The sequence below is a fragment of the Ruditapes philippinarum genome, unplaced genomic scaffold, assembly GCF_026571515.1.
Source record: "Ruditapes philippinarum isolate M1 unplaced genomic scaffold, ASM2657151v2 ctg228_1_1_1_1, whole genome shotgun sequence".
Classification (NCBI taxonomy): domain Eukaryota; kingdom Metazoa; phylum Mollusca; class Bivalvia; order Venerida; family Veneridae; genus Ruditapes; species Ruditapes philippinarum.
The window spans coordinates 260,261-281,107 of record NW_026856125.1 but is presented as its reverse complement, the minus strand read 5'-3'; the positions used below and the strand labels follow the sequence as shown (position 1 = coordinate 281,107).

Sequence of the window (20,847 nt, the reverse complement as noted above, 5' to 3'; positions counted from 1 at the left end):
GTTGCAGTCCGGAGACAAATCAATACATTTCGAAGCATTCCAAAGTAGTCTGACTGGACGCCATGATCAGTGTCTGTCATCTGTTATTAAATGATCTAATGAAATACAAGAGCAACGATTTCGACTATTCTCGATCATTATAAGGAAAAACATTAGTCCTGAATGAAACACTAGATATCATTCCGATGCCTAAATTACGGCACAAAAATCGTCTGCACGATATACATAAAATGGTGATTTACTTCAGGAGAGACGTTTCGAAATGATTTCCGTAATAAAATCGAGAAATTTTCCCTACAAAATCAGCAATAAAATCTGTACATGCACATCTTGTTTTTTTGTATTTATTTTTTTAAACATTAAGATGCCATATATGAACATCAAACCACTCCTGATGTTAATTTCAAACAAATTGAAAAGTGCCTAAGCTCTGGAAAATTAAACTTACAAAACGGGTTGAAAAGTTTATTAAAATTTGATATTTTCCGCACAATCCGTTTTGTAATAAAGTTGCAAATTGTAATAAACTATCAATAGAAGTCAAAAGTCAAATTTTCCCACTAATATAAGTGTATCTTCAGAAATATCATTCAATTTTAAGTAACTTATACATGTGACCTACTTTATTGCAAAAGTTACTATCATTAATATTTCATGAAAATAAGCATTATTTCATTAAATAATAACAAACGCAAAATGTAACATTTATTACAAAACGGGTTGAAAAGTTTATTACAATTTGAAATTTTCCACACAACCCGTTTTGTAATAAACTTTCAATAGAAGTCACAAGTCATTTTACCCACTAATACATGTATGTAAGTCACCTTCAGAAATATTCAATTTTAAGTAACTTATACATATGACCTACTTTATTGCAAAAGTTACTATCATTTATTTCATAAAAAATAAGCATTATTTCATTAAATAATGACAAACATATCATTTCTGATGCAAATTGTAACATTTATTACAAAACGGGTTGAAAAATTTATTACAATTTGAAATTTTCCGCACAACCCGTTTTGTAATAAAGTTACAAACTGTAATAAAGTATCAATAGAAGTCATAAATAAATTTTCCCACCTTCAGAAATATCATTCAATTTTAAGTAACTTATACAAGTGACCTATTTTATTGCAAAAGTTACTATTATTAATATTTCATCAAAATAAGCATCATTTCATAAATATATCAGTGTATATAATGACAAGCATATCATAGGCAAATTGTAAAATTTATCATAAAACGGGTTGTTTAAGGTCTATCACAAATTGAAATTTTCCGCACGACCCGTTTTGTAATAATGTTGCAAACTGTAATAATCCATCAATAGAATACAAAAATGAAAATCATTTTTCTTTGCACGATGTTTTTTTAATTTGAATATTAGATTTAAGTGTTTATATTTACAGCACAATGTGTCTCATGGTAAAACCTTTCATTTCAGGGTCAAAATCACCCTTGATTGAAATCACTCGGTTGTATAATGCACCCTACGAGCTGATGACAAAGAACTAAAAAACTAAAATCTTTTGCAAATACAATCAGTGTTCTTTGAGACATTTTCTTAAGTAAGTCTAAATACAAATGTTTTGCTGTATGTTTGCAAGCAAGTAGTCCATTCCTTTGGATTCCAACCTTTCTCAGTTGGTTTGAAACTGAAATAAATTGGCAATCTCCTATTGCCCTTAGGGTTGTCAAGTATGATGTCCACTCCTTTGGATTCTAACGTTTTTCAGTTGGTATGAAACCGATATAAATTGGCAATCTCCTAATTCCCTGGGGTCATCAATTATGATGTCCACTTCTTTGGATTCCAACCTTTTTCAGTTGGTTGAAACTGAAATAAATTGGCAATCTCCTGTTCCACTGGGGTCGTTTAGTATGAAGATATTTCTGTTTACTTGCAAACATCTTAAGCTTCTAATTAAAACCCGGAAAATACCGTTGAAAAAACACCTAGGAGGGCACAAAACAAATGAAAGGACAAGAGTGGGGCAAAGATGGGCATTGATAACTGTTCAATAATACAATCTTCACAATCATCATGTTAAAATGTTGAATTCTGCTTAAGCCGGTATTAGTGGATGTAGATAGAAGCTTGCAAATTCCACTGCCGCCCATGGCTCAATCAAAAATAGCCTACAACATTTTCAATTTCGCCGCTTAGGGCTGACTTTAGGGGTTCTGTATAAATTATATGATAATTCATTCTTTATGCACTGCTTTCTAAAAACTCCCTTTCGCCATTCCAACCAACATTTTGCATTTTGATGTTTAAATTTTTAACCAAAATATTATTCCCATATTTACCCCCATACCCTCATTTTTACCCATAATTCCCCCCCCCCCCCCCCCCCGTTTTTTTCGTTATAATATCTCCATAAGTTACCATTTGTAAAAGAAGCGGTGCTAAAGGACTATTTCATTCGATTGGGCCTGAATGAGATGGCGGTGCTACAGGACTTAATATCATTTGGTTTTGTCTTAAGTTATCGATTATTTATTTATAAGTTACTTAAATTTGAATGATATTTCTGAAGATGATCTTATATTAGTGGGAAAAATTGACTTTTGACTTTTATTGATAGTTTATTACAATTTGCAACTTTATTACAAAACGGGTTGTGTGGAAAATTTTAAATTGTAAAAAACTTTTCAACCCGTTTTGTAATAAATGTTACAATTTGGCTTAGAAATGATATTTTTGTTATTATTTAATGAAATGATGCTCAGTATTTTCATGAAATATTAATGATGGTCACTTTTGGAAATAAAGTAAGTCACCTTTATAAGTTACTTAAAATTGAATGCTATTTCTAAAGATGAACTTATATATTATTTATTATTAAGTGGGAAAAATTGACTTTTGACTTCAATTGATAGTTTATTACAATTTGCAATTTTATTACAAAACAGGTTGTGCGGAAAACTTCAAATTGTAATAAATTTTTCAACCCGTTTTGTAATAAATGTTTCAATTTGCATCAGAAATGATATGTTTGTCATTATATAATGAAATGATGCTTATTTTCATGAAATATTAATGATAGTAACTTTTGCAATAAAGTAGGTCACATTTATAAGTTACTTAAAATTGAATGATATTTCTGAAGATGAACTTATATTTGTGGGTAAAATGACTTTTGACTTTTCTTGATAGTTTATTACATTGAATTTGCAACTTTATTACAAAATGGGTTTTGCGGAAAATTTCAAATTGTAATAAGCTTTCAAACCCATTTTGTAATAAATGTTACAATTTGCCTTAGAAATGATATGTTTGTCATTATTTAATGAAATGATGCTTATTTTCATGAAATATTAATGATAGTAACTTTTGCAATAAAGTAGGTTACTGTATAAGTTACTTAAAATTGGGGAAAATTGTTTTTTGTCTTCTATTGATTGTTTATTACAATTTGCAACTTTATTACAAAACAGGTTGTGCGGAAAATTTCAAATTGTAATAAACTTTTCAACCCGTTTTGTAATAATTATTACAATTTGCAACTTTATTACAAAACGGGTTGTAACATAGCTATGCATGACAGTTCTTTGAAACATTGGAAATCCGACTCTGTTTTGACCTATTTTCAGATATATGTGGTTCTGTCGTGACAGAAACAATTTTTTGGTCTTCTAAAGAAAAAACAGAACACTTAAAACCTAATACAATTAACACAATTATAACAGAATAAATTCTGTGTCCTCCATAAAACTAAGATTCATTTGTTGCTATTACTATAGGCACATCATTCTTATTAATCCTGAATAGCTTTCAATATGAAGGGTAAAAATTATAGTTAAACACATTTAACACTTTTGCCTCACTGGCATAAAAGTGATTTGAATTAGTGAGTGTCAGAACTGGAAACATGCTGGTCAGTAACTGGAATGGCAAGGGAAAATTCACTGACAATACACTGTCAGCACATTGTCAGTTAGTAATGGTGTAAATAAAGCAATATGTTGAAAATGTATGTTATAATTTAGGTATCTGAAAAACAGGTTCAAGCATTTAGCTTTTTTATTATTTTTTTGCTTCTACAAAAGAGGCAGCTGGGGGTTGGGGAATATATAGATTTTTGTCCATGTCCTGACAACATTTAGAACAGTCAGCGTGTGTGTCGGCTTCTATATCTTGTGGACACTTTTCTAGCACACTTTACATCACCCCTATTATATAAAACTCAAAATCTTTTCTGAAATAGAATTTTGACAAACTGTTATGAGAATAAGAAAGCAGATGAGGAAGTCTTGAGAAATTTCAATAACAATGAGTGTCTTTCTAAAATTGTACAGTTTATGGATAGAAATAATTGGTCAGGGAAGGACACAGAATGGGAAGCGTGTCATTGACAAGGGAACAAATCATTGGCCCTTACTCAATCATTCATTACCACTTGAGTTGACAGGAGATGGATTGTCAAGATCATTGGCTGAAGAAATCCTCAGGAACATCTTTGGCAAAATGTTCATGACCTCTAAATGCCCCTCTTCAAAATGGAGGGAGGAAAATTTGTGAAAAGTTGACTTCCTGTGTTGATAGGCATCATATTAGCTGCTATATTTCAAGAACACAAGACAATGAATGATAATCTTGCAGTGCCAATGTAATTTCAGTTTCTAAAGTGCTCTTTTTTTCCTGAAGACCACTGTATTGTATTGAAAATTACAAATTTAATGTTATTGATATATATAACAAACCAGTCTATCTTATTGTTAATATGACATGATATTCAGGACTGGAGTTGGTTGTAAAAGGTATTTATATTATATAAATGGACTAGCTGGTTTGCTAGACTACATTTTCTGATTATCACACTTAGGTTTAGTGAAACCATTTCATCGATCAATTCAAAATGTGATTATCAAAATGACATTAGTTTATACAGAGCCAGATCTTGACTGGTTAGTGTCAAACTCTCAATTGAATTATATCTTATGTTCAGGAACAACTGAACAGTTCATGTAATGTTTCAGTATCATCAAAAACAGTTCAATGACTGTTCAAGAACATTCTGTATAAGAACATGGTTTTAGAACAGGTCTTGAACATTTACAGAAATTTTAAAGAGAGTCTCCTTCCAAATATGGTTCTTAAACTATTCTTCAGCAAACTGGTGAATATTATTATATATGCAATATTCTTATAATCTTATAATCTTATGATCTTATGATCTTTTCAATATGGTCCTAGTAACATGATCTTATGATCTTTTCAATATGGTCCTAGTAACATGTCAAAAATTATGTACACTTAGTCAAAATTAATTAACCATTATACCACAAAAAAAATATATTTCATATGGACTAAAAATCTCTATCCTTCAATTTTAGCAAAAAATATTTATAATTTTAGAATATGTACTGACAGAAAAGTGAACAGTGCAGACAATTTATTATCAGATGGCACAGCTAGATGTGCCAGCTGATCTTGGTCTGCACTGGTTGCATTTGGTAGATTTTGCCAGCCGGCAAATTCAGGAGTTTGCTGAAGAATATAGTTTACGAAAAAAAAAGGATTTCACATTTATTGAAGAAGCCATATACTCTATCAATACTCTTATTTGACTGGGGGAATTATCACATCACAAAAATAAAGTCACAGGGACAAAATAGCTTCAACTAAAGGAATAATTTCAGTTGAATATTTGTTTTTTCTTGAGACAGCTAGTTATTGCAAATTCATTCTGCAAAATGTTTATTTATTTATTTCTTTTATAACTTTTTTTAACTTCTTAAATATTATGGTGCTAAAATCAATTAGACCAAACATTCTGATACTGCTATTTTAAGGCTGACTAATATGGTCAATACCACATTGGCAGACCATGGAATCTGACCATGTAAGTGGTCATTTAAACAAAACAAGGTTTATCATGGCCTGTGACCAGCTGATGCAAGTTAATGTTATTTTTCATGAAAAAAAACATGATTCAATTCAACTGAGTTCAACTGAGAATTCTTTTCAAAGATTTCACTCCATTACATTGTGTAAATGTTCGAAAGTCAAGAACTACAAAAAATCTTTTTTTGTTAATCAGTAGTCCTTTTATTGTTTTAATGTACTGAAAAAAATAAAGCTTTTAAATTGACTTTCTGAAAATAATCAATAATCAGGGTTGCCAGCACTTTGGTGAAATAAAATTCCCTGACTTTTCCCTGACTTTTCACTGACCAATTCATGTTTTTCACTGACCAAAATCGTCAAACACATAAACGTCCTCCTGACCTCCCCTTTTAGCCGTCCAATCCTCCCATTATATTTTTGCATGTAAACTTGTATTTATTTTCCAAAATATAAAACATTTACATCAAAGTAATGATTCAAACATTGTGTTCTACTATTCTTAACTATTTCTATTCAAATACAGTGTGACTGTTGGTCAGTGAAACATATGACATGAAAATCAGAAGAATCATAATATAAGCATCTGTATTAGAAATCACATAAGTCACTCTTTCCTTCCCAGTAGTAACACATAAAACACCAAGACTATAAGAGTAATACTTGTATGACAAAACTTAAAATTCAAACATCTCTAAACTATAAGAACAATAAACATTTAACACAGTTACTTGTATAAGGCATCATGATAAACTCCACTGATTGTGAAAACAAGAACATAGGGCTCATTTTGGCATATCATGAAATAATCAGTATAAAATTAAAGACTTTGAATGAGTGAAGTAAGTTAGTTTGAAAAAAAGTTAGAGTGAAAAACATAGCATTGCATAATTTAACCAGTTTCATCATGTTTGCAAGACAAATCCTCTTGTACAATTTCTTAGTGTCAAAGCAAAAAGCAAAGAAGGGCTTTTAATTACTAACAAAATCTAGTCAGTACATGTATACCAAACTACCATATTGGCATATAACCTGCTTTGATTTTTGCTTTGACACTAAGAAATTGTACAAGAATATTTGTCTTGCAAACATGATGGAAACTGGTTAAATTATGCAACAGAAATTACGTATTAGTCAGCTCTGGAGACAAGGGTTGCAAAGCCTTTCAGTCTTTAGGCTGAATGATGTTCTAAGGTAAATAATGGGTATTATAATCACTAAGTTGACATATAATGCTTCTTAATATCATAGTTTACTGTTATTTGAATTTAATGCTAACTGTGAGAGTGATAAAGTCAAATATTAAATGCCTAAAGACTGCCATAGCCAAGAAAGACCTTCAATGCGCATATTTTTCGACCTTTGAAATAATTTTTCCCTGACTTTTCACTGACTTTTCAGGATTTTCATTTTTCACTGACCAAATTTCAAAATTCCCTGACAATTCCCTGACCTTGAAAAAATACCCAATTTCCCTGACTTTTCAAGTCCGCTGGCAACCCTGATCATGAATTCAGGGAAAAGAGTCCTGATAACACTTGCTTTTTTATACTTAAAGGCCCATTATGCCGCAGAAATGCCTTTATTTTTGTTTCTCAAAAGCTTCTTATTTTTGGTATCCTGTTGAAGTCTTTAAAAAGCTACTCATTGGCCAATTACCTGATTTATCATTTGCTTTTGTTGCCTTTATAGTGATTTAAAGTTTATTTTGTATGAAAGTCAGAATTCTATAATGTTTACATTTTCATTTTGTTTCTTTTATGACAAGAAATTCTACATTCAGTGCTACTTTCCTGAGACTGATGCTGATCAAGCATCTAACAGGCCCTAAAATCATAATATCTAAATGTTCAAAAACTAAAAGTTTGCCCTTTCTTACGAAAAAGGTTTTTTTTTTCATTTCTGAGCCAGAGGCATAATGTGCCTTTAAAAAACATATGTTTTTTTTTTTACATTTCTGAGGCATAATGTGCCTTCAAAATGAGTATGTAAATGTCAAATTTATATAAGAATTGATACAGTGCTAATATTACAAAGCATCATGGGAAAGTGATAGATTATCTTGCAGGAAGGATTAATAATAGGCTTATATTGATGCAGAATTGATATACAGAATTGTGTTTATAGGGAGACAATCCATCATTGCTGAAATAATAGCATCTATCCAAGTGGATTAGTCTGGACATATAGTCTACTGAGGTATCATTACAAATATATTCACATGATAAAGTAGAACAAAGATAAATTAGTTGCCTTGGAGAAAATATTTGTTTCTCAAAATAAAAAAAAATAACAACACATATTTATTCCCAAGAAAAAAAAAATCTCAATATTGGGGCCATGTTTAAAATTTTTATAATGTTGATAATAAATATACACGCATATGTATGTGTTGAGCTCAAGTCAGAAATAAAGTATATGTTCTGTTCTGTTCTCATTATACAATTGTCCGTGGCCGAGTGATCACGCCCCGGTCAATGAGTTTAAACCACTTCTTGCTACTTGCACCTAACCACTGTGGGTTATTAATGACCATAAAAACATCAAATAGGAAAATGATATTTACCTGTATTAACATTGTATACTAATATACATTAGTATTATAATTAATTAACATAATTATTAACATGGCATACCCGTCATCATGTGAAATGATGTTCAGTATAAATGTATGTCTTTGACAGTTTTTTTTTGTTTTTTTTTTTTTATTAATTGTGAAAAAAAAAGTCCTAGTTAATTTAATTGTAGTGTTTGATTTTACAAAACAAAACACTTCAGTGTACCATATTGCACTATTATTATTGGAATACTAAAGTGCATGGTAGAATATGGATCTGGCTCTAATTTTCCTTTCAGAACAACAATATTTATAACAACAATTCAGACAGATAAATCTCAATTCTCGGAGATCCAATTTCAATTTTTCTTCAATTTTCCAAATTCATCCTTTTCCTTCCATTGCATGATAATTTATAGTTTCTGTCAAGTTTGGACAAATTTATCATTCATGATACAATACATATTCCTATTATTCTTAATGTAGTATATGTTACTTATGTTCAAAATAAATTCATAAATATTTATAAGAAACCGCATATTTTCTAATAAACGCCCCTGGAATATCAATAAAATAAATGAATGTTTATTTTGAAAAAAAAATGTAGAAACTTTTTATTGCTAAATTATATATACAAAAAGTATCAGCAGCATTAAAATTTGTGTTTAAATTCCCTTAGTTGGATTTCTAATAAACTGCCTTAGTTGGTAGATCTACCGGTATCTTTATTTTCTTTTTATATAGGAGGGGATATAAGGGGAGGGGATTTTTTTAGAGAAAATACAGTAGAAAAAAATCATGTTTGATAATATGCAGAAACAATAAATTTCTAAATTTTGATTATATAAAACAATTTACATAAATTGAGGAAACATTCAAATTCCTTCATAACTGATGCAATTCCAGACATGCTTTTTAACTGAGAAAAAAAACAAGTTAATTTATTTTTGACTTTTGAATCAATACAGAATTTCAATTTCAATGTGAATTTAAGCACTGTATACAAATAGAAAAGAAAAACAACAAGAACATAATCATCTTATTGTAAAGTTAATTCTTATTTAATTTATTCTATTTATCATTGATCCAATTCTACAAAGCTGATTTGTTCTAAATACAGTTCATTGTTTATTTATCAAATGTAAGTCTTTACAAAAAAAAACCTCTAATGGTCAATTAAATAAACAATACTTAATTGGCAATTCAATAGATATTATTATCAGATTTTCTCCCATATATCACTAGGAAAATAATAAGCTCTGAAGATAATACTGACAAAAGTAATTGCATGTTAATGTCCCCTGAGAAAGGTTGGCCATTAAATTTTATCTTAACAACCAATGCTACTGGACATTACGGTAACCTTAGAAACCAAATTATAGCCATTATCAAGAAAATGGAAGTCGCCTCACATTTCTTCGGCACAGAATTAGCAAATTGGCTACTGTGTGTAATTTGAAGAGGATTTTTCTGGTCTTAATAGGGAAGTCTTCAAGATTTAAATAAGCACCCTCTGGACGAAATCATTTTATAACCATACACAATCTGCTGTGTGCTGTGACTTCTATACCTAAAAGTCTGATTATGCAGCAAATCATTTAGTTACAGATAGCAATCACAGACTTTTAACTCTGTTAGTAACTGTGTCAAAGAATTACATTGACATCCTTTAATGTTTATGTGACAACATAACTTCTGTGAAATGAAGCAGTCTCAACTATTGTAAGTTATGCAAAGTTTATTGTAAGCAGTATGCTAAGTTCTGAAAAGTTCTGAAAAACCTGTATATCAATGGTCATTAAAACTTATCTTTCAATTCACAGACCCAAATTTTTATGCCGTAGTGTTAAGCTGAACTACCATGAATATGTTCAATTATATTAACTTCACAATCCCATAATTCATTATTTATCAGTGTATATATATTACCAAAGTGCTATAGTTAGAAATTTCAATAACTGTATCAACCATGACTTAAAATAAAATTATTTGATCAACAGTATTATACAATTATTTTGTGGCTATGAGTTTACTAAAATGGAGCATTCATCATTCTGCTGTATTATATACAGAACATTCATTTTGATGTACATTGTATTAAAGGACTGTAGACTAGGTCATTTCTAGTCCTGTCATGTCAAAAAACCTCAGTGGAGTCCCTTTAATATGATTTTTTTTTAAAAATATTTCAGACTTATTTCCACTTCAAAAGTTCAATGAATTCTTATGTTACAACAAAGTAGCCACTAACAATAACACTTCTAATCTAAACCCCTTCAATTCTCTTGCAAATTTATCACATTTTATCATAAATTCTTTATTTACAAAAGAGCACCTGTCAATATTTTCTTTTTGTTTGTAATCTGATAAAAACAGACGACCAATCTGTCCTCGATACAAATTACTACAATACAGTTCAAGTAGCAGTCTATCTTTCCATCAATATTAGATCTCGTCAAATTGTCTCCATTACTTTATCGGAGACTACGATCATTAAAATCCATAACAATGTTTACTCTCTCTTTAACTTTTCATACTGAAGTTGGTCCTACCTGAACTAAATAGCCTTTTACATCAAAACTAAAGGAGCGAGTAATTTTCTGTAACATAATATCATCTGATCATTCGTAACCTTCCATGGCATCCATTGAGGATATTGAATGAGAGTAAGTTTAATACTGAATTTATTGAATGAGTTGAATAAAAATGTATTATGCGAGCCTCTGGTGTGCATAATATTATTTAATTCAACAAGTTCAATACATTTAGTTATGAACTTACAAGTCTAGCATGGGTAATGTCACAAAAGCTCTCATTGTTTTAGTCAATCCGGCCACCGTTCTGAACTGTTCACTATTTAGGGGAGTCGAGGATGTGGTAAGCGGCCGGATGGCTCAGTTGGTAGAGCCACAGTACAGTATTCAAAGGGTCTTGGGTTAGGCAGCACATTTTTCTCACCCTGTGACATTTGTTGCCCTACGTGGGTAATTGCTGGCTGAATATTGACTCTCTAAACATGCAAATCATTTTACACGTCTCATTGATACCAATTTTTTGTTACCCTTCCAAATTAAATTTTGTCCAATGAAATGTTCCATTTTTCAAATTATTTGGTACATTTAGAACCAACATGTCATTTAAAATACAGTATACTATTATGTTAAATTACTTATTTGCATATACAATGCATCATGCCCACATGGTGTAAATGATTCAAAATATCAATCACCAAGTACATTCTTGTTTGTTAAGTCTGCATTATTTCCATTAAATCTGTTGAGTCAGATAATTTTACTGGAATAAATAAACACTAACCTATGCTAATGATGATCATGATATCATGACAATCAACTTAAATATCGGAAATTATTTCATGAGAAAACTTCCTTAAATAAATTTGTATCAGAAACAAACTTAAATTACCAGTCATGCATAATCTACAAAAAAAAGGAAGAAAATTTAGTGGCAGATAAACTGTTCCGTATCAAAGAAGGCCACCTCAGGGGTGTATGTATCTCTAGTCCCACTCAGGTCAAGGTCATAGAGTAAATATCTGAAGATGGCACTGAAGCATAGATGCCTACCACCCAGGATCCTCTATACAATTCAACCTATCAATACAAAACCAAGCTTCATAGTTAATTATAGGATCCCAGTGATATATTTTTTCTTAGAATTGTTTGATTTTGTATTGACATATATTTTAAATGGGTTGAAGGATATTTGGGAAGGATAGAGGGTCCTGGGGGATGGGCCTGCGGGGGTAGGGCTTGTTCCCATGTGTTAACCTGTGGCACAATCAGATAGTATATAGATAAATCAATTCTTAAACATTTTACTCGTCCTGTACAATGTAGTGTACTTAACCTCTGAATATAAGCTAAAATCATTAAAAAAAACTTTCACCAACATCAACTCTATTAATTTGTATTCTTAATTCAATACAATTTCCATTTACCGGAACAATTGCCGATTCTTAATCTTAGGAAATAACATGACGATATCGCAACAATAAAATATCATTTTATGCTTTATAGCATGCAACGATGATGTAATAGCTGATTGCAATCTGCTTCCAATAATGATAATAGTGTAACCCTTCACACGCTAAATATCTTTAATTTCAAGACTCATGTATCTTTTATTCTTAACAAAACCATTCGCCATTTTAAAGGAGCCACTTCAAAATTAGTACAAGCTGTATTGATAGCGAACCGAGTGCTGCGACCATAGATATGCTGATGCTAGGTCGGTACTGGTTAAATGGGTAGAATCAGTTGTAGCCACAGCAGGCAAAAGGTTACCTAGTAATGTTAAGTTCTTGACTGGTTAAGAAGGTATCACGTTGCTATTTTGACTTTTATTCTTTAACCCTTTCACACATACGTTCTTATAAGGACTTGTCCATCTTTGGATTTAATCAAACCATGAGAGGAAAATTTCAAAAAAATGTGCTGACAAAATAGTGAACACTGCAGACCATGATCAGATCAGCACAAGTTAAAACCCTTAAAGGGGCGGCAAAATCAATTGTCCGTCTTGCCCAGGTTGTCCCATAGTCTGTACGGACAAGTGTTGTTTTTTTTCAGAATCATCTCTTTAAATATCATATGGACAAGTAAAGAAATGCTTCAGGTAAAATGGACAAGTACCGGTAATTAAAAATCAGATTTTGCCAGCCCTGCCTTAAACTACTGGAAGCATGGAACCAGTCCAGATCGAGGTTACTGCTCTGATCTTGTCTCAACATGGTCTGCACTGTTTGATATTCAGTCAGTACAAAAAAAATACATTGAAATTTTCCCTAAAAATAAAGAATGGTTTTGCAGATTGATTAGTGAATATCATCATTTTTGTCCTGTATTATTATAACATACAATATTATAATATTAAAATATGAATACAATTATAAAAGTACACAGCCATTCTAAAAGATTAAACTTGTGACAGACAACTGACAAACAGTTGGTAATCAACCATAATGATGTTTTTGTTGTTTTTTGGGTGGTTAAAGATTTACATAGATGAGATATTATCAGGTTATGCAAAATTTATTCAAAAACACATAATGAAACATAATTTACTGCCAAAACGCAATCATTTATACTTAGTCTAGCAATTCTAAAGTTTAACAATGTAAAAATTGTTTGGCCTATTATCCCCCATTATGAAAAAAGTTTTGTAAACAAAATTTGTGTGAATGACAGTAATTTGTGTGTGCAACCTGTCACATGGTTTTAGATTACCAGAAAAAAAAACACCCAACAATGACAGAACTTCACAATGATAATCTAATCATGCATTTAACATGGCTATATCATGTTTATTACCTGTATTTATTACCTTTTTTATCAGAGGACTAAATATCATCAGCATATGACTATAGCATGCACAGGGAGCCAGGATCACTAACAATCCTTAAATTTCAAGACTATCCGATTACATTGAGGACTTTGCCTGATCAAATACCATTTGTCTTGTCATGCAAAATAAATGCGAAAAAAATACAAAGATGTTAAAATTTAAAAGAGAATAATTCAAAGAAAAAAATGTTGTGAAATGTTACATTACTATTTCAGGACGATATTTTAAGCATAACATTTTTTCTCTGTCTTTTTTAATATTAATGAAACACAATTGGTGAGACTCCTTCCACTTGTATGATTTTAACTAAGAAATCACATAAAAAAAATTTCCTGAAGTTAAGATTTTACCCAATAGAAATTGTGTAACAAATTCGCAGCTACCACTTTCCGCACTTTGAATTTTAAACTGCCATTTTTTGTCGCTCAACATCATGCAATATGAAAAAATCTAAAATCAACCAAATAACAGGACTAAACACAACTAAATAACAACACCTGATACACATGACTGTATAGTATAACCTCGACGCAGTGGGGTCATCCGTAAAGAAACTGCCTTTTTACAACAACAATTTCATACAAACTGATATATTACAATTTTTTTTTTTCATAATTTTTTTACATTTCTTTGTTAATTTCTTTATTGCACTTGTTGAAAACAGAACTGAACAAATTTTATTTATCACAATTCTTATTATTATGTGAATTCACACAGCAAAAGGTAACCCAACCATGATACCATGCAATCAGTTCTCTTTGATAGCATAAAAAATTATAACCTATACTTGAAAAAGTATTTGGTATACCTATAAACCACATGAATGTAATAAAAACATATAAGATGTGGCTAACCTCTAGTTATCACTGTACAATATTGTGGAATGTATCATTAATGGTACAATCTTAATGAGGTGTCAGATAATAACTTGGTGTTTTTTATGGGATTTTCTACCAGCACTTGTTTGTCTGTGATTACAGTAATACATTTTTGAGCATTTAATGACCAGTATTTAAGCCAGCCTTGCCACAAGTATGAGAGGTGCAAAGGCCCAGTGGTTTGACACGGCTTAAAGGCTGCACAGATAAGGAAAAAAACCATATTAGCTGAATTCTGGATAACATCTATTCAAACTTCATGTTGGCCTGAATTTTAACCTGTTGCAGTAGGCATATATATTTGTAAAAAAAATATTAGAAATCACAATTACTCAGACAGACTTACTTTAAATGTCAACCAAAAATATTTCAATGTATTATATATTTTATTATTTCATATTGAATGTTACATTCATTAAACTTTTTTACATGTCAACATAAATTTCACATGCTTTTTTTTTACATGCTGCCTAATTCCCCCCCTATAAACAGAATTGTTGACAACAAAATGAGTGTTTTAAATTTGTCCTTCAAAACAATATATAACAGGGTGTGTTATAATAGTGTGTATTCTTGATAATTAAATGATTAATCTTAAAATTGAAATAAAAAAACAATGGTGTATATAAAAATTGAATTTATAATTATAATATGATAAATAATCCAACTCTGCAAGATACACAGATATGATAGTTTATATATAAGCCAAAACTATTTAAAAGCTGAAAATAAATTCAAGGACAAAAAGTAACAAAGTCAACATTTGAAATCTTAAATTGAGGGGGGACGAGGGTATATAAAGTATATATAGAGAGAGGGAGGGGGTGCCTATTGTATGAATACAAATAAAAACTTTTAAAAAAAAAACTGCACCAAAATCTTTCAATTATAAAGCCTGTTAAAAAATAATTTTCATTTCCCGACTCATGCCTGATCAAATCAAAACACTGTAGTAATTCCTATAAATCAAGTTTTGTATTTTCTACTTTGACATGTAAAATTAATGAAAGTTGACGTTTACACAAGTATCTTTATTATTCCCCTTGATTTATATCCTCCCAAATCAATTACATAACAAAAGCCGTAAAAGGATATCTATTTAAAGAATGGATACACCTTGTAAAGGTTATATCAGGCCAACAAAATTTTTGTTTTGTTTCTTGTATATATTTGCATGGTACTCAATATAATTGTTTGATTGTTTGATTGGGTTTTACGTCAATCCGACACAGTATAAATCATATGGCAACGTTCCAGCTTTACTAGTGGAGGAAGACCTTAGGTGCCCTTACATGCATTATGTCAGGCACAAACGCACCTGAGTAGAACCTGACCGATGATCCATATGATTTTGTTTGCATGGTACTCAACTTAGCTAAGGAGAAACTTGAGTCATTTAAAATTATGTACTTTTATTGTTGAAGATAATGAAGTTTAACTGTTTTAACTGATATTTGAGTCTTCTGAGGCTCTGTACTTTTAAAATTTATGTTGGAAGCTCAATTTTTAAAAAAAAATTAAAAATTTTATGTTGAAATCCATGAAACATTGAATGAATTATTCTTAATTCAATGCAGGGCATAATCCATTACACAAATTTAACACATTCAGGGTAAGAAGAATAATAAGAGGATATTTTTTCGTTTGCGTGAAATATGGAATATATTTTCACGAAACATGATAAAATGCCACATATTTTCACGAGCCAGTACGGAGTTTTGACTCCGCCCTCTTTCATATTTATATTTCATATTTATTTTTAAAAAATATGAAATATATTTGACTGATATAGCACCATATTTCATGGGTAAAATTAAATAATAACCCATTTTTTTCTCAACATTTTCAATATTACACTAAAGAGCTGTAACTCTGGTGCTAAAAGGCTTTAACTCTGATGCTTAAGAGCTGTAACTCTGGTGCTAAAGAGCTGTAACTCTGGTGCTAAAGGGCTGTAACTCTGGTGCTAAAAAGCTGTAACTCTGGTGCTAAAGTGTTGTAACTCTAGTGGTAGTGTTTTAACTCTGGTGCTAAAGGGCTGTAACTCTGATGCTAAAGGGCTGTAACTCTGTTGCTAAAGAGCTGTAACTCTGGTGCTAAAGAGCTGTAACTCTGGTGCTAAAGGGCTGTAACTCTGGTGCTAAAGGGCTGTTACTATGGTGCTTAAGGGCTGTAACTCTTGTGCTAAAGGGCTGTAACTCTTGTGCTAAAGAGCTGTAGCTCTGGTGCTAAAGGGCTGTAACTCTGGCACTAAAGGGCTGTTACTCTGGTGCTAAAGGGTTGTAACTATGGTGCTAAAGAGCTGTAACTCTGGTGCTAAAAAGCTGTAACTATGTGCTAAAGAGCTGTAACTATAGTGCTAAAGAGCTGTAACTCTGGTGCTTAAGGGCTGTAACTATGGTACTAAAGGGCTGTAACTATGGTGCTTAAGGGCTGTAACTATGGTGCTAAAGAGCTGTAACTATGGTGCTAAAGAGCTGTAACTCTGGTGCTAAAGAGCTGAAACTCTGGTGCTAAAGAGCTGTAACTCTGGTGCTAAAGGGCTGTAACTCTGGTGCTAAAAGGCTGTAACTCTGGTGCTAAAGGGCTGTAACTCTGGTGCTAAAGGGCTGTAACTATCGTGCTAAAGAGCTGTAGCTCTGGTGCTAAAGGGCTGTTACTCTGGCACTAAAGGGCTGTTATTCTGGTGCTAAAGGGTTGTAACTATGGTGCTAAAGAGCTGTAACTCTGGTGCTCTAGAGCTGTAACTTTGTTGCTAAAGAGCTGTTACTCTAGTGCTAAAGAGCTGTAACTCTGGTGCTGAAGAGCTGTAACTCTGGTGCTAAAGAGCTGTTACTCTGGTGCTAAAGGGCTGTTACTCTGGTGCTAAAGAGCTGTAACTTTGGTGCTAAAGAGCTGTAACTCTGGTGCTAAAGGGCTGTTACTCTGATGCTAAAGGGCTGTTACTCTGGTGCTAAAGGGCTGTAACTCAGGAGCTAAAGGGCTGTAATTTTGGTGCAACTAAATCACTCTGTAATGTGCTTAAGATATAATCTTAGAAATACAAAGACAAAAAAATCGGTCATGATAAAAAAATTAGAAAAAAAATCTGTTCCAAGATTACAAAAATTTGATTTTGTAAACTATAGGACAATGTAACTTTCATGCAAATTTTATTATAAGTAAATTAACACAAAGATTCAACATTTCCAGAAAATGGAAGTGCAAAGGAACAGTTGATAAAATTATTTTAGCAAAATAACCAACATTAAAGTAATAGGGCCTTGAAACAATAAAAAACAATGTTTATGTCAAAGATTATTGGGTTCATACTGTCCCACTGTTACTGTCAGTATTGTTACAGTAAATTTTATGGTGCATTAGGTAGGAAGTCAACTGAAGTATGGTGTAAGGTTTCATGTATCCATTGGTAAAGAATCTTTAAAAAAAAAAAAACAAAAAAACGCTTTCATAACCAGTGAAAAAAAACCTTCAGAGTTATGATTTTGTTGGATATATACAGTATTTAGTGATTTATCATGCAGTTATCATAAATAAAGGTCAATTTCTTTATCATTATCTATAATATATAATTATATTTACATTAATTGTATCTCATATTAAAGTTATTTCTCTGAGTAACAATCATTATACACTCTTTGATAAGTGATAACTTATAAAAAATTATCTCTGTTGCATACATTAAAATCCTCTGAAATCAGGTAGTTGTAATTACTCTTTTTGCACTGTTATAATATTGAGCTGGAGGAGCAAATTTACACACAGTGATGTACCTGTTTAAACTCCCACAGATATCAATTTTATTGAGCATTCTTCCCAGGACTCTGAGTTCCACTCTTTACTTATCGGAATTCAAAGAATTGACGCATTTAAAGACATATTACATAATTATACTGGCTCATTACTGTTTACTGTTACACCTGCTTTAATGATGTAAAAACAACAGACTGTGACACCATTCTGTAATTAATTGTCTAGCTATTTCACATTTGACAAGATAACCAGTCAAAAACAATAGACTGTGACACCATTTACAGATTAATTGTCTCACTATTACTCATTTAACAAGATAACCAGTCTCCTACATTACAATCAGACCTAAGTTCCCATGGGTTGGGTAATACTACCATTGATAAAGAGAAAATAAGAATGGCAAATGCACATTCCTGCAGATTATTTCATTCACCAAGAGCTTACCTACATGATACTGCATCTTAATACAAAGTTATTTTAAAAGAAAAGATGTTATCCCAAACTCCAGAAATGTGGTTAACTTCCTCAGCTTAAATCCGTAGTTTTTTACGGTGGACTACCCATCACAACAGATAAGTCAACCTGTTGCGCTTATTTTCGAACCTGTAACTGTAAAAGTTTGTTAGCAGCTATGGATTAGCTTGGGAAAACCCAAAATATCTTTAATTCCGGAGTAAGTCTTTCGTCACAAAAAATGTGCTATATTTAAACTTATTTAAGGAATGTAATCATCATAGTTTTGTATAAAGTCAAACTGACATAGGAAAAACGGTCTTGAGCCTAAATCATTAATCTGCTGAGTATACCTTTAATGGAATTGAACCCTGCTTTGAATTTGTAACAGTCAATTCAAGGTTTAAAGGATTTCGAGCAACTTAAACAGTAATAAGGCTGGTCAGACTGCATGGACCTACTCGGCAAATGGCGTATTATTTTTGGAAACTATTAATTTAACAAAATCAATACCAAAAAAATTTTGAGAATTTTGTTTGATTGGGTCTTACATCACACCAACACAGTATAGGTCATATGGCGACTTGTCAGCTTTTCTGTTGGAGGAAGACCTCAGATGCCCTTCCCTGCAATATTTCAGTTGAGTAGAAGTACCAACGTTCCTGATAAGCTAGCTTGGATAGCTTCCTCACATTAAAGAATCCAATGTACCTGTCAGGATTTGAACCCACAGGGGTGAGGGGCAAGTGGTTTTGAGACAGCCTCTCAAAGACTTATATCATAGCACTGTTTATTTATGAAAACTTTTAAATAAAGTAGGTCAAAAACATGAAAATATAATGCTTTACATAATATTTGTCCATGACCACTGGAACGAGCAATCATATCAAGATATGAGCCGCGTCATGACAAATCCAACGTAATGGGTTTGCGACCAGCATGGATCCAGACTAGCCTGCACATCCGCATAGGCTGGTCTGGATCCATGCTGGTCGCAAATGCACTATGTTGGTTTTGTCATGACTCGGCTCAATTATTATGTTTTATATATACTTCCTTTCTAAAATTTATGCTATTTTTTTATGCTGATTATAAAATAATAAAACATTACGAATCATGACGATCTCAATTTCTCAAATTTCTTTAAATTATTCTGTTTTTACATTGCAAGTATCATTTCGTACCTGGATCAAGTCTTGGGTGATAAAAATTGTATTCAGCAGTATAAATACCTTGTATAAAACCCGTAAAATGCGAAATATTATGCACTAACATTCGGTGAGCCGTGATAATGCATAAATTACAATGATGTATCCAAATCATATACAATTATGTTTTATGGGTGTTCACGTTACATTATATAAATATTTTTACACGCTCAAGATTTTGCATAACATTTTTATAATAACAAAGCACTTGAAAAATTTCTTCTCATTTTCTTCTTACTTCAAAAATTTGCAAATATTGATTTAAAGGGAGGCAATTTTAATACACTTAATGATACTTCATAGTTGTAAATAAATTGGGTTTTTTAAAGGGACTCCACTGAGGATTTTTAGACATCACAGGACTGCCATGGAAATAATTTTTCAAGATTTAATATTATTCTTTAGTATGTAGCTTGCATGCAAAATTTCAGATCAATTGCTCACTCCCTTTTCCAGATTATTCTAATTGTGAAAATGATTCAAATTGAAAAGCGTTGCAACCCTCTTCACTCAAATCAGGTTTAAATAGCACAAAAATATGATTTTCAATCTATTCTGAGTATATTTCTATCTTTTGCAGATCTTTCAGTTTGAAGTGCCCCAATTGATCTAGCTTTGTAAGAAATTTAAATTTTATGTTTTCAAGCTTTTGGACCTCAGTGGAGTTCCTTTAAGACAGAACTGTTTAACGTCATCATACAGGACAGTCATTTAATTGTTATTTAATTCATTGATTCATAAATTATCAAAAATCAAATTTTATTAAAACAAAAAAAA

At 31.5% G+C, this 20,847-nt stretch overlaps 1 protein-coding gene across 7 annotated transcripts in view; it reads right to left on the bottom strand.

Annotated features, from left to right (window-relative positions):
* Window positions 1–20,847, bottom strand: part of LOC132745464 (prolow-density lipoprotein receptor-related protein 1-like) — a 190,797-nt gene that overhangs the window by 140,194 nt on the left and 29,756 nt on the right. The window lies entirely within an intron of this gene.